Source organism: Bombus terrestris, chromosome 17 (genome assembly GCF_910591885.1).
Source record: "Bombus terrestris chromosome 17, iyBomTerr1.2, whole genome shotgun sequence".
NCBI classification, from domain to species: Eukaryota; Metazoa; Arthropoda; class Insecta; order Hymenoptera; family Apidae; genus Bombus; species Bombus terrestris.
Window position 1 is genome coordinate 4,848,232 of NC_063285.1, and position 16,785 is coordinate 4,865,016.

The 16,785-nt window shown below is 31.3% G+C and overlaps 1 long non-coding RNA gene and 1 pseudogene across 2 annotated transcripts; both read right to left on the reverse strand.

Annotated features, from left to right (window-relative positions):
- Positions 1-649: 649 nt before the first annotated feature.
- Positions 650-6,737, reverse strand: LOC125386788. Of its 2 annotated transcripts, none has more exons than XR_007227180.1 (2): positions 6,692-6,737; positions 650-994 (listed from the first exon to the last, which is right to left on the reverse strand). It is a non-coding gene; the product is annotated as an uncharacterized LOC125386788 (long non-coding RNA). The 2 variants fall into 2 exon arrangements; XR_007227181.1 differs by lacking the exon at positions 6,692-6,737 and adding an exon at positions 1,157-1,538.
- Positions 6,738-7,276: 539 nt separating this feature from the next.
- On the reverse strand, positions 7,277-16,339 carry LOC125386778 (annotated as a pseudogene).
- Between the last annotated feature and the right edge of the window lie 446 nt (positions 16,340-16,785).

A 16,785-nucleotide genomic window follows, 5' to 3' on the forward strand; every position in this document is an offset into this window, starting at 1 on the left:
CTGAAGCGTTTAGCACACAATACGATGGAAAAACGGTCAGGGCATATTTAGGGATGCTTAACTGTTTCAGAGCTCGTGATGGTCTGAACCGTCTCTAAGTTTCCAAAGAGGCCAATTGAGAAAGTCGTAAAATAACCGTCTACAGCCATTCCTGACAATAATGACGACCTTGATAATAGTCACGAATTTACGACTTCTCATTAGCATAAACGAAAGAAATACGAACTACAGAACGAATCCAAACAGAGCTTGTCAGTACGATGTAGTCAAATAAAATGCAAGATATTCCGACGGCAAAATCAAACCAAAGCTGATGTAACAATAAATCTAAAATAATGCGATGCATACGTACACACGGATTTCCGATAAATATTACAAAAATATATTCTTAACCTATGTATATCGCATGGATATACACACATATCGAAAATATCGCCGGCGAATTTACCTTCATTTTCGTGGTAATCACGCAAATACAAAAGTAAAATGACAGAAGGTGTGCTTTATAAATAATCGAATTATTAATTGTTAATTATCCTCTGAAATGCAAAATTTCATCTGATCGACTCTTACTATTCCTGTAAAGGGCATACGTGTTAATTAAAACCCACCTATATCTGTAACAACATATCTATTTTTCTCTAAAATCTTTTTAATAACGTAGGGGCTTTCAAATTTCGGTACCAATTCCTTATCTACTCCCGGTGCGACGTCCGAATCACGTATCCGATCATCACGTATCGTCGATTTTGATACCCTGTCGCATTTTTATGTTTTCTGTCGTAGACGCGTTCATTTTCTTGCTCAGGCTTGTCACTTATTCCTGTCGCTTAATGAAGCCAAGCTGATTTATTTCAAACAACAATTGCGAAAGACTTTCTCCCGTTGACCTGCAAACTGTATTGTTCTAGGCGAATTCGACTGGACTCTAGACTCAAGACTGCCATTTCCCGGGTGTTTCCGACAATTTTGCCAGCATCGGTGTTCCGTTTGCCTGTGGAGTACCGAATGTAACATGTTCGACCGCATTATTAGTTAGGAATTCTTTGAATGGCCCAGTCGAGAAAACAAAAGCCTCGATTGCTAATTACTCGTCTGGGTCTACTTTAAGTTCTAAAATATTTCGTCATGAAAACTCATATTGGTAAACACCAACCTTTTGTGTCTTTGTCGACTGGCATGGGCATAACCGTTTGAAAAGGTACGTTACCTTTTCTCAACTACGCAAATATCCTTCGATTTTACCACTAGTCGGCGAAAACTTTGAGCATTTCAAACAATTGCCAAAATATTTCTGTCTTACTTTCTGTCAACCAATGTACTCTACTAATACTTTCGACGATTTTATTGAATCCTAAATGATATTATTTTCCAATTACAGCTCGTGCTAATCGCTGATGGAATCGAAGATCGAGCATCCTCCGATCGGCTCAATATCAATGGTCAGCGGCCATCGAGCGTGCGATCAGTTCGTTTTTATTGCCAGACACAGCTAAATTTCTAAACTAAACAAGTACCTTCAGCTCCCCAATGGTATGTTTTTTTATTATTATTATTATTATTTAATTTGTACTTTACCATTTGTCCGGCTGGAAATTTGGTAAATTTTTCTAACTTAATTGCTAAATAATATGTGGATGGCTACCCCCAGCGGGATACTATCTTCGAGTTTGACTATTTTGTTTCTTTAGCGAGGTCAGTGGGGTGTTTTCTTTTTAGTCTTCTATAAATGGTAAATGTGTTTAGATTTCTTCCACGCTATTTGTATCTCAGGGTTCTGTGGGCATATATATATATATATATATATACACATATACTATATATATATATATATATATATATATATATATACACACACACATATACTATATATATATACACATATACAGGGCGATACTCTACAGCTGTAGAAAAATTGAAAAATTTAAGCGATTCTTCAAGCTAAAATAAGATGCAAATCAAGAATAAAAAGATTGCGTTTTCAGCTTTGTTTTTTAGTTATTGTCAATTAAAACTTAGCCGAAATGTCTCTGTGTCCGAGCAAACCTCCTTAACTGAACAAAAGTAGGTCAGCCTAAACAGCGAGACGCACAGGGATCCTCAAATCGAACGACACATAGGCTTGCCTAGCACAAATCGTAGAAAAGAATATTATGATATTTGACGATGTAAACCATCTTGCGCGACGCTTTGTAAGAAAAATCGTAAATGAATGACAAATAATATTTAAAAGTAAAAGAAATCAAAACGTTTATAAAACTAAAAACGGAAAGGCTCAAAAATATCTACAGTAGAATAACCTAAACCTCTACTAAATTAAACTTTATGTTTGTACTTTATGTTTGGCTGTTGAAATGATCCTGCCCTTCCAGAACTGTTTTACCCTCCTACCAAATTTCTAAAATCTAAACATGTTATGTAACAAGATAGTAGTGGAGAGTCCATTCAGAAAGAAACTAATATTTAGTTGCGAATAACTAAAAAAACAGAGCCCGAAACGCAATTCTTTTATCCTTGATTTTGGCTTTATTTTAGTTTCAGGAATCACCCCTTAAATATTTTTACACCTGTGGCCGAACATCCCGCATAATTCCATTAACGCGCACGCTATTAATACATTTACTGTAATTTGTATCAGTACAGATACAAGCTTTCTGTTATAATGTACTGTTATAAGGACTTTCTGTTACAATGTATTGCAATTTAATACAAATAAATATAAAGTTGACGAGATTTTAAATAATATAAATATAAACGAGTTGAAGTTTCATAGCATGGCACTCGAGCATTGCCATACCAAATGCAGGTTGCTGCAGTATACTTATTATACTGTAATATGTAAATAGAGTAATCTTAACCATTGTTATCAACGGGGATCAAGCGAACTTAAAATACCGTGCACGACCAACATACTCGAGGCTGTAAGAAATATCTGTCGTAATTCAATCAAAAATGAATATTATCTATGTATTGAGTTTGAGTTAGCTTCTCGAATCACTACGTGAAATAATAAAAAATATTATTTTCATAGAATAATGTCATCTAATTAATCATTCGCCTACTATTCTAATAATTGATTCGTTATTATTTCATGCAACCCAACCCTCTGGCAACGGCATTGAAAAATCTAAACCAAATCGGAAATATAGATCATATTCACTTTTAATTTAGCTGTAAATTATAATCATAGAGATATAAGGATAGAGTGCGAGGGCGAGCTGAGAAAGCGAAAGCGAAAGCGAAAGAGAACGCTGCATAAAGGCCTCTTGTGTCCTTGTCTAATAACGCATGGTCATTCGTATAGCAAACATATAAGTGTATAGCCAACACAAACATTGTCAGTGTCATGCCTGATTAGACAAGGACAGAAGACACTTTTATGCAGCGTTCTTTCTACTCCTATGTCGCATCCACTTACACGATAATTTAAGACTATATGACTCGCGTACTCTAACTCTTTGTATATCTATGGTTATAATAGACATTTATTGCAGTCTCACAGTTGTTCGAAATTTTGAATTTTAGAACATGTCTAAGAATCATCGAAATGGAAAGGTAGGTAGCATTTCTGCACTTCCATCAAAATTACTATTAACAAATTGAACACTTTAAACACTCCATCCATTAAATAAACCTCTATTACATAATTGTGATAGTATGAAACTTCCTTTCTGCTGTGACGTCCATATCTCATAAAAAGATTATTTGAAAGTTAGTGGTTTTCACGTTCGTGTTCTATGTACATATGTAGCGCTTAAAGTTCTAAAACAGACAATTTAAATATCCGTGAAGGTCACCTTTTATAAACATTGTAAGTTATAATTTAATTTTATACATATAAGAAATCATTCATATTCTAATATTGAAATATACATCTATACAGATATTGCATACATATGTATGTATGTTAGGTTAGAAAAATTTACCAAATATCCAGCTGGACAAATTGTAAAGTACAAATTAAATAAAAAAAAAAAAAAAGAAAAAAAGAAAAAAAAGAAAGAAAAGATATGTATCTATATATATATATATATATATATATATATATTTATATGTACAGCAAATTTCCAATTAGATGAATTTTTTACTGTATATTCCAAAAACAATATGTAAAACGATTTTAATTAATATTATCATTTGTCATTTTACATCTACCTATTTACAAAATTACTGTGGACTTGTCTAAAACCACCAGAAATGAATAACATAGAAACTTAGGACTTTACCTTGTCGCTGCTATTACTGCAAAAAGCCTACGACCACAAAGTATTAGTAGTAGTAGTTGGTAATATTAGTATTGCTAACTACTATTACTAGTAATAAATATTAGTAATAGTAATTATGAAAACAGTCAATCATATACATTTTGAAAATATTTAGATTTTTTTCTTTGGTTATACTAAAATAAATTCTCTCTTATTTAAGCAAACGACTCAAAAAATATTTGTTTAGGTATACAATATAATGTATATCTCCTATATGATTATAAAATGGTACATGTAACTTAGAAGAAACCATGTTTAGAACCTCGTATGACTGGTTACTACTTACAGACTTATTAATATGTGTAAATATTTATAGTATATTTAAGAGATTTATGGCCTAACAAAATGATAAGCCTCATTAAATAGACATAGCGACAAATGATTTCTATCAGACTGTTTTAACATTATTAAGCGAACTATTAAGAATGATATTATTTTACAATTTTCATGTATAATAAAGATTTAGAGGTCGTCTTCAAATACTTTAACAAATTACTGAGTATCCTAAATCTAACTTACAAAAGGATATTATAAAAGATGTATACCAACTTTGTCTATCTGAAATATCTCTTATTACTTTAAATAACAGAAAACAGTAAGTTATAAAATATATTTAGATTCTAAAACAGATCTAATATGATGACGATGTATTTTCTTTTATATATATATATATATATATATATATATATATATATGGTGATATCATATACAAAAGATCTTCAGAGACCTTTCAAGACCTTTTAAGACCTTCATGTCAGTTTCATTTTTTAGTGAAGTGTCTTATATTCCAATTTCATAAAATGTTGAATAATGAACATAAAAGTACTTCATTAGATTAATTGTAAAATTCAGTGTTACTAAGATTCCTTCTATCTTTCTTTACAGAATGATTAATTTTATTAGTATTTTTTAGATGTGTATGTGTGCATATATTGTTTATCGTAATGAGGCTTGTAATTTAGTACAACCTTTGCTTAGATAAGTACACGTTTAATATTTTAGATACAAGCAAACAGTAAATAGTGACTATTACAAACAGCAGTGTTAGATTGTTGGCGTTATTCTTACAAGAATATTGATATTGAGACATTGTGAAAGTCTAAACCACACATATTTTTCATACCAGAAACACAATTTTTTGGCCCGCTCGAACCTTACAATTGTTATTTTTGGATGTTTTGTTGGGTAGTATATCAGTAACACTGCAAAATATAATAGAAATATTTCACAATGCAAGTAATAAATTCGACAAACTCAAATGTATGAGGAATTATTTTCAATATAATCCCTATTCTATTGAAGTCAGACATAAAAGTTATATGCCTTGATAACACAAATTCTACAGAGCGTTTTACCTTTTCGCCTACAAAGAAACTATTACAACAAAGTATGTCATCCTCCTAATTTTTTGTAAATAATTCTTATTCTTCTCTTATTATTTGAAACAATAAAAATGAAGTCAACAGAGTTGGAGGAATACCTTGTATACTACTTGCAGCAGCTACAATATCTACATAAATTTTAAAACATTTATCCTATTTAATATTTTTTTAAATTTAAGTGACACAATCTCAAACTTAATAATTGTCAATTGTATGAATTTAAAAGTTGTGTTCATGTGTTACAAAGCCTAAAAAACACAAAGAGTAACATGCAGTTTTGTAACAAAATTTTACTTGAAATTTTTTACGCAAACATTCTATGAAGATAAAAAGAACAGTACATATTTTCCTAAGACCTCTGTTATATGATTTTTTGCTTTCATATCCCAATTGGTTATAAGTTTCAAACATAATAATGATGAATGCATATAATTCTGTTCATATTCAATTGTCAGTAGTCGTTGAAATCCATGATTGTTTTCCAGATTGGGGTTAGGTTATATAAACTTTTATATGAATAATCTAATATAAAAAAAGAATATTTATATGTATCTAATGTTGATATTGACAAGATTTTATGTAATTATTCTATTATACGTATACAATTAGCGATATTTAATTTTATTACTAAATGTATACACATATTCGTATTTACGAGTCATATTTCTTTAAATATTTATACGCAATTATTCTTCAACCTATTTGTTATTAGAAGTAAAAATACTACTCTTATTTATGTAAAAATATCTCTAGAATCTTCAGGCGACTCTTATCTTTTTAAATGGGACTAAATGTAACATTTAAACATGACAAATTATGTATGAATTTTTTTCTAAAGCTCAAAAATTGCCTTTATTATAACGTATAGTCTAACCTATATTCTAATATTCTACATTTCTGATATTTTATTGTATTCTAATATTCTAACGTATTCTAATATTTTATAACTCTGGTATTCTCATATATTCTAATATTCTATAATTCTGGTATTTTAATATATTCTAATATTTATATAAAAGCATTGTTCTTTATTACTTAACGTACATAATATACGTCACCGTGATTCTTCAGGACTAACGTTACTCTATTAAACCAGTTGCACTACCAGCCAAATCTGCATTAACGAAATCTGCTATTAGCTTTTGTGAACAGAAAGGCTGCAGATTTGATATGGGATCAGTTTTATTCGGTTATGTTACCAGCTTTTCCATTAGGCAATTTTTTCGTTTTTCCCTTTAGGTAACTACTTCCTTTCTTCGTAATTTGGAAGAATGTACAATAGACCTAAGGACCTTTTAAGTACCAGTAATAAACTGAAAATACTTGTACGGTTAAAGCTTCCTGCCAACTAATAAGACTCGGTTTATGGTGGGGCCTTAGGTTTATTGAGTGTTTCTCTAACGGTGCTTGGGCCTTGACGGTCAGACAATGAAGGACGTCGCGCGGACCTTTTCACGCGACGTTACAATATTATTGGAAACACTCGAGAAGTGGTGGTTGGTATTAAACAATATACCCTGTATATCTTATAGGAATATTGAAATATACATACATACATATTTTATATATATGTAACTTATTGTATCTTAAGCATATATATATATATGTAGGAAAATGGTATAGTGCTAGTAGATTTGGTAACGGTATGATTGTTACAATATCGTTTGATGCTCCGGCAATCTATGTTTGCGCAATCACTGTTCGTTACTCACTAACTTCGTTACAACGATTCTTTTTAAAATATGGTGACAACAGTCTATGACAACGCTGATAACACTCTATGACAATTTCTTTTTTAAGAGTTTCATATATAGGAAAACAACTACTACTCCAAATACCTTCCATTAAGAACAACTTCTTCCGCTTTGCTAAATTTATCAACTCTGTTGTTTGCTTCAAATTCATAGTTAAAGGTTTTTCACATAAAACATGTTTCCCATGATTTAACATTAATTTTGCAATGTCAAAGTGTTGAGGATGTAACGTTCCAATATATACGACATCTGTAAATGTAAAAAAATGAAAAACAATAGATTACAACAATTTTGTGTTATTTCACAAAAACTGGCTATCGTATTTAGCTTTCGGTATTTCGGAGATGCGTATCTGTAGAGTAATTGCGCATGCGAAGTTAGAGAGTGTCGAAGTGATGAAAAAACGTGTGGTAAATGAATTGCGTGTATGATTTCCTTGCCGAGTGGCGAGTATGTACAGTGTACAATGTACAGGGTGTATGAAAAGTATGTGTAAAAACCACCGTAGCGTGATTCTACACATCTGGATCGGTGGAGATTTGTAATAAAATGTTTGTGCAAAATTGATCTGGAGCATGATTTTCAAGGCCAAATTTGTTTTTTATTGTAACGTATTCCACTCATTATGAGGATAAGAGGTCCCAAAGGAACCATGGTATGGGTCGCACTCAAGCGAGGAACTGAACGTGCGTTCTCTTGCTCTTGCGTGCTCTTGCGTTTCCAGAGGCAAGGAGAGTAAGGCGGATTTGTTAGATTCAATGACGTTCAAAAACGTTTATAAAAAGATTATTTCTATATTAATTCAGCTTAAAAAAACACGAAACATACCAATATTCTTGTCTTTCGCTAGCTCTACATAATTGTAGAGCTAGCTCTACATAATTGTAATAACGCCTTTTTAATTTTATGTAAGCTAGAAAAGTTCTGTGCCCTTGATAGTTCACGTGCCGCTACTGCAAGAACTACATGTTCGGATTCTGGTAATGTTCGTAAGCATGTTACAAAACCATGTGATATTTTCCAGCACCTGCTATACCCCAATGAATGGACATCTGTAATAATGTAATTTTAAAAGAAGCTAATTATTTACTAAATAATATAATGGTAAACAATTATAAATTAATTTAAAGTTATAAATAGTAACATTGTTATTCTCTTATATACTAGAATTGATTGAGAAAATCAGTACATGTTTTCAATTGGTATTTCTTATTAATGTATATATATGTCGAGCTCTCATCGGGGTTAGGGGCGTGTAACGAATCTTCATTTGGATTAGTCATTGTTGTTATACAATAGAGATGATATTTACTGGTACAAATATGATTATTACAGAATTTAACAAGTAACCATGGTGATTAGATACTCGAGATGCTAATGACAATGATCAACGGGATGGCAAATGCGCTTTCTTCCAAAGTCTAAGTCGAACTCCAACTTACTTGTCCACAATTCAAGTATAACTCAACTTACTTGTCCACAGTACAAGTAGAACTCTAACTAACTCTTGTTGAAGCGTAGAGAGTATATCTTCAACAATAAAAGATACAAAAATGTTCGCTAGGACGTGTGTAACTCGCTGATGTTGGATCAACGCACATAATTGAGACTGATGAAACTCTTCTCTCCTTACGACCGCGTTCGTTTACATTATATTGGTCGAGGGGGTACCGATAAAATTCCAATCGCCTTTGTTAGACGGTTCCACGTAACGGCGACATTGTTTCTGCTCGGAGTTTGATTATTAATGCAATATGTGTGTGTCCTACGATAATGATACTCCGAGGCAAAACTACTCGTGGCTTGATTTGTCCTCGAGCACGTGTGCCGCTACAACTATATTTTTAAGGAGAGCTATACAGCAACTCCATACCTCTGTTAGGTAAAAACGTCCATCCCGTGACCGTGGCTACGTTTAGTAACCAGTTGTGTCACTTCGAGCTCAAGCCTACTGTCATAAATCTCGAGCAAACATAATCGGATTAAATTATAGACAACTACTTCTGAGCTTTATTATTTATTATTATTTTACCGGGGTTGTCTGTCCTCAAAGCATAGGAAGAAGGAGGAGGGGTTTTTAGTGGGTATGGCAACAACATCCGCCCGAGTCCCACATAACCCAGTGATGCGGGTCACTGGGCATGCGTAACAGCATTTTCCCCTCCTCACGCAAAAAAAAAACACACATTACATATCTTACATTTTGTTTATGTCATGGTATCAGGTAATATATATTAACTATAAACAAAGGCTAGGCCAGCTTGAGTATTTCATTGAGTATTCCTATTATATATCCTGCATATTGCAGTCCTGTGTACAACTGCATAGTGAAAAAAATTATCATTAATGAGCTGCGTTAAGTTTGACTTAATCTTTAAATCCAACTGTCACACCGTAAAACGGCTGACTACGATTTTGGATAATAAATAATAATATAATTACAATTCATATTAGCCTTTTACATCGTATTGCTATTATTAAAAATTGCAAACATCTCAACCATAATATCAAGGAATTTAATTGTTCGACTGTCAAAATTGTCGTCGAAATAGGTTTTTAGAAAAATCTCTTGCAGTCTCACATATGCAGTTGTAAACGATTATTTAGTTTTGTAAAATTTAACACCAAGGTAAACAGATCAATGACTGATGGATGTAAACAGATCGTCAAGCGGCTATGCTAGTGAGCTTCACAAATACACACATATGGGCTGAATTGACTGTAGTGGTATCGACTGTTTTTTGCAAATATCTCGATAATGAAGAACCCGCGAGTAACATACAACGGCAAAAGTAATTCAAAATGACTGTAAGATAAACAAACAGAAGAAAGCCCCAATAAATGCAACCATATTACATTTACACTACGAAAACAGAAACCACCAAATATCCAATTGGATGGCACGCACATAAGACAAACAAAGCAAGAAGTTAAATATCTAGGACTCCAGTTAGACACACAACTTACATGGAAGTAGCATACTAAATCAATTATGGACAAAATATGAATAAAAGAAAGACAGATGTACTGGATAACTAGTCGAAAGTCTAAGCTCAGCATGGAAAATAGACTAAAAATTTACAAAACGATAATAAAACTAATTTGAACGTACGGAATACCACTATGGGAGACAGCAGCAATGAGTCACATAAATAAACTCGAGTCGCTACAATCGAAGATACTCAGAGCAATAGTCAACGGCCCCATGGTATGTCAGAATCAAGGATTTACGGAGAGACCTAAAAATACCAACGATCAAAGAAAAAATCGGCAGATACGCAAAAAAATATAAGAAAAGAATGACAACACATACAAATCAGCTGAAACGAGCAGAAATCTCATAAAAAGAAGACTAAAGAGAAAACACCCCCCTGATCTCACTAAAGAAATAAAATAGACAAACTAGAAGATGGTATTCCGTTAGGGCTGGCCATTCACATGTTAGTTAGCAATAAAGATAGAAAAATTGACCGAATGTCCAGCTGGACAAATTGTAAAGTACAAATTAAATAAAAAAAAAAAAAAAATGGAAATTTACAACGTGACTTCAGTCCCCTTCATGCGTGGATTCGATTTCTGGAATGCATCATTCATATATCTCGCAGAATGAGAACTGAAAAATGGTAAATAAAACAAAAAGACGACAAAAAATAGCTTCTTCATTGAAAAAAAAATAAATATAACAGTTATTCCTAAACCTGCAGGTAGCGAGAATTCAAATGACGAGAACGCAGCTCGTCGAGCATTTCAACAAACACAAATATTGGCAAACACAACAGGTGTAAACATCAACCTACCCTAGAATTTACGAACGATTGTAATAACAATATCTTGCCAATTTGCTATAGATTTAAAGAAATTTAAATCACATTGTTTTCACAATGCAAAATTATTTAAAAAGGCATCCTCGTGGTATCCAATGCCACAAACCATACACAAAATTTTAATACGTAGCAAGCAGATTTTCAACAATGCATTTTAATCTCAAGGCCACTTAGCAGAAGACGCAGCGGAATCTAAAAACAAATTTTACAAATATGATAGACAATTTTCACGCTTGCAAAAATAGTTGTAAGAACAATTTACAGCATACATATATTTAATAGAGCTACGGAAACATCAGATCCATATATCTCATGCATTAGCCTTAAAAACAGAGTTCATAAGCAATAACTAAAGAATTTAAGTAAATCAAAAGTACCGTCATTATTACGTACCCCATACATCCAATCAGAACCATTAACCATCAACATGTAACATAAATCCAGAACAAGCAATGGACGAAGAAGACCAGTCTGCTGATAATGAAGAATGCGAAGAAAATTTGCCAATATTTAGACATTTAGACAATTCAGAACTAAACTCGGGCGAACTATTATTATAACTGTGACCATATTTTTAATTTTACTTTTACTATTTTCTTCGGTATATCTTTTATTATTTTTCCCAGTATTTTATTACAAATAGATAGATTAGATTAATGAACAGAATCTGTTTGATTTCTGCGAAGATCCGCTGCACGAGGTTTTCTTATATTTCTATTGACAGTCCGCTAACATAACCGAATAAAACTGATCCCATATCAAATCTGCAGCCTTTCTGTCCACAAAAGCTAATAGCAGAATCCGTTAATGCAGATTTGGCTGGTAGTGCAACTGGTTTAATAGAGTAACGTTAGTCCTGAAGAATCACGGTGACGTATATTATGTACGTTAAGTAATAAAGAACAATGCTTTTATATAAATATTAGAATATATTAAAATACCAGAATTATAGAATATTAGAATATATGAGAATACTAGAGTTATAAAATATTAGAATACGTTAGAATATTAGAATACAATAAAATATCAGAAATGTAGAATATTAGAATATAGGTTAGACTATACGTTATAATAAAGGCAATTTTTGAGCTTTAGAAAAAAATTCATACATAATTTGTCATGTTTAAATGTTACATTTAGTCCCATTTAAAAAGATAAGAGTCGCCTGAAGATTCTAGAGATATTTTTACATAAATAAGAGTAGTATTTTTACTTCTAATAACAAATAGGTTGAAGAATAATTGCGTATAAATATTTAAAGAAATATGACTCGTAAATACGAATATGTGTATACATTTAGTAATAAAATTAAATATCGCTAATTGTATACGTATAATAGAATAATTACATAAAATCTTGTCAATATCAACATTAGATACATATAAATATTCTTTTTTTATATTAGATTATTCATATAAAAGTTTATATAACCTAACCCCAATCTGGAAAACAATCATGGATTTCAACGACTACTGACAATTGAATATGAACAGAATTATATGCATTCATCATTATTATGTTTGAAACTTATAACCAATTGGGATATGACAGCAAAAAATCATATAACAGAGGTCTTAGGAAAATATGTACTGTTCTTTTTATCTTCATAGAATGTTTGCGTAAAAAATTTCAAGTAAAATTTTGTTACAAAACTGCATGTTACTCTTTGTGTTTTTTAGACTTTGTAACACATGAACACAACTTTTAAATTCATACAATTGACAATTATTAAGTTTGAGATTGTGTCACTTAAATTTAAAAAAATATTAAATAGGATAAATGTTTTAAAATTTATGTAGATATTGTAGCTGCTGCAAGTAGTATACAAGGTATTCCTCCAACTCTGTTGACTTCATTTTTATTGTTTCAAATAATAAGAGAAGAATAAGAATTATTTACAAAAAATTAGGAGGAAGACATACTTTGTTGTAATAGTTTCTTTGTAGGCGAAAAGGTAAAACGCTCTGTAGAATTTGTGTTGTCAAGGCATATAACTTTTATGTCTGACTTCAATAGAATAGGGATTATATTGAAAATAATTCCTCATACATTTGAGTTTGTCGAATTTATTACTTGCATTGTGAAATATTTCTATTATATTTTGCAGTGTTACTGATATACTACCCAACAAAACATCCAAAAATAACAATTGTAAGGTTCGAGCGGGCCAAAAAATTGTGTTTCTGGTATGAAAAATATGTGTGGTTTAGACTTTCACAATGTCTCAATATCAATATTCTTGTAAGAATAACGCCAACAATCTAACACTGCTGTTTGTAATAGTCACTATTTACTGTTTGCTTGTATCTAAAATATTAAACGTGTACTTATCTAAGCATAGGTTGTACTAAATTACAAGCCTCATTACGATAAACAATATATGCACACATACACATCTAAAAAAGACTAATAAAATTAATCATTCTGTAAAGAAAGATAGAAGGAATCTTAGTAACACTGAATTTTACAATTAATCTAATGAAGTACTTTTATGTTCATTATTCAACATTTTATGAAATTGGAATATAAGACACTTCACTAAAAAATGAAACTGACATGAAGGTCTTAAAAGGTCTTGAAAGGTCTCTGAAGATCTTTTGTATATGATATCACCATATATATATATATATATATATATATATGTCGGAGATGCAGAGACATCGAGCCTTTCTTTTGGAAGATTTCTCAATACTTGGGCTCGGGGTGACATAACTGGTCGCCGAACGTAGCCACGGTCACGGGATGAACGAAATGTTTTACAAAGGAGGTTCCAGTGTTAAGGGATACGCTGTATAAACAATCAAGTCTTGATCAGGAGCAATGCTGGTTTATGTGGAACTGCCTAGTTACGGCGCTTGGGAATTTGTTGATATTCCCGATCGATATGTATTTGATATATGTAACTGTATCTGTCTTTTATTTTGCAATCTCCTTGGAGAGTTTACTGTCATCGTCTTGGAGTGAGTCTTAGAGAAACCCTGTGCCAGAGTGAACGTGTCAGTGTGCTATCAAAAAAATATATTAAAACGTACAGAAAGTTTCCCGTTAACCGTGGATTCGTTACAGAACCCAAGAATATTATTTAAAGCATTTGTTTACTTATTGTTTGATATCTAAGTTAACCGATAAACTAACTTTGTAAAGAAATATAATTTTATGTAAATACATCCTTTATTGAACATCATGATGGCAGATGCTAACGAAGGATCGTCTCGCGCTCGAAATCCAAACGATAATTCGACATATATATATATATATATAAAAGAAAATACATCGTCATCATATTAGATCTGTTTTAGAATCTAAATATATTTTATAACTTACTGTTTTCTGTTATTTAAAGTAATAAGAGATATTTCAGATAGACAAAGTTGGTATACATCTTTTATAATATCCTTTTGTAAGTTAGATTTAGGATACTCAGTAATTTGTTAAAGTATTTGAAGACCTCTAAATCTTTATTATACATGAAAATTGTAAAATAATATCATTCTTAATAGTTCGCTTAATAATGTTAAAACAGTCTGATAGAAATCATTTGTCACTATGTCTATTTAATGAGGCTTATCATTTTGTTAGGCCATAAATCTCTTAAATATACTATAAATATTTACACATATTAATAAGTCTGTAAGTAGTAACCAGTCATACGAGGTTCTAAACATGGTTTCTTCTAAGTTACATGTACCATTTTATAATCATATAGGAGATATACATTATATTGTATACCTAAACAAATATTTTTTGAGTCGTTTGCTTAAATAAGAGAGAATTTATTTTAGTATAACCAAAGAAAAAAATCTAAATATTTTCAAAATGTATATGATTGACTGTTTTCATAATTACTATTACTAATATTTATTACTAGTAATAGTAGTTAGCAATACTAATATTACCAACTACTACTACTAATACTTTGTGGTCGTAGGCTTTTTGCAGTAATAGCAGCGACAAGGTAAAGTCCTAAGTTTCTATGTTATTCATTTCTGGTGGTTTTAGACAAGTCCACAGTAATTTTGTAAATAGGTAGATGTAAAATGACAAATGATAATATTAATTAAAATCGTTTTACATATTGTTTTTGGAATATACAGTAAAAAATTCATCTAATTGGAAATTTGCTGTACATATAAATATATATATATATATATATATATATATAGATACATATCTTTTCTTTCTTTTTTTTCTTTTTTTCTTTTTTTTTTTTTTATTTAATTTGTACTTTACAATTTGTCCAGCTGGATATTTGGTAAATTTTTCTAACCTAACATACATACATATGTATGCAATATCTGTATAGATGTATATTTCAATATTAGAATATGAATGATTTCTTATATGTATAAAATTAAATTATAACTTACAATGTTTATAAAAGGTGACCTTCACGGATATTTAAATTGTCTGTTTTAGAACTTTAAGCGCTACATATGTACATAGAACACGAACGTGAAAACCACTAACTTTCAAATAATCTTTTTATGAGATATGGACGTCACAGCAGAAAGGAAGTTTCATACTATCACAATTATATAATAGAGGTTTATTTAATGGATGGAGTGTTTAAAGTGTTCAATTTGTTAATAGTAATTTTGATGGAAGTGCAGAAATGCTACCTACCTTTCCATTTCCATGATTCTTAGACATGTTCTAAAATTCAAAATTTCGAACAACTGTGAGACTGCAATAAATGTCTATTATAACCATAGATATACAAAGAGTTAGAGTACGCGAGTCATATAGTCTTAAATTATCGTGTAAGTGGATGCGACATAGGAGTAGAAAGAACGCTGCATAAAAGTGTCTTCTGTCCTTGTCTAATCAGGCATGACACTGACAATGTTTGTGTTGGCTATACACTTATATGTTTGCTATACGAATGACCATGCGTTATTAGACAAGGACACAAGAGGCCTTTATGCAGCGTTCTCTTTCGCTTTCGCTTTCTCAGCTCGCTCTCGCACTCTATCCTTATATCTCTATGATTATAATTTACAGCTAAATTAAAAGTGAATATGATCTATATTTCCGATTTGGTTTAGATTTTTCAATGCCGTTGCCAGAGGGTTGGGTTGCATGAAATAATAACGAATCAATTATTAGAATAGTAGGCGAATGATTAATTAGATGACATTATTCTATGAAAATAATATTTTTTATTATTTCACGTAGTGATTCGAGAAGCTAACTCAAACTCAATACATAGATAATATTCATTTTTGATTGAATTACGACAGATATTTCTTACAGCCTCGAGTATGTTGGTTGTGCACGGTATTTTAAGTTCGCTTGATCCCCGTTGATAACAATGGTTAAGATTACTCTATTTACATATTACAGTATAATAAGTATACTGCAGCAACCTGCATTTGGTATGGCAATGCTCGAGTGCCATGCTATGAAACTTCAACTCGTTTATATTTATATTATTTAAAATCTCGTCAACTTTATATTTATTTGTATTAAATTGCAATACATTGTAACAGAAAGTCCTTATAACAGTACATTATAACAGAAAGCTTGTATCTGTACTGATACAAATTACAGTAAATGTATT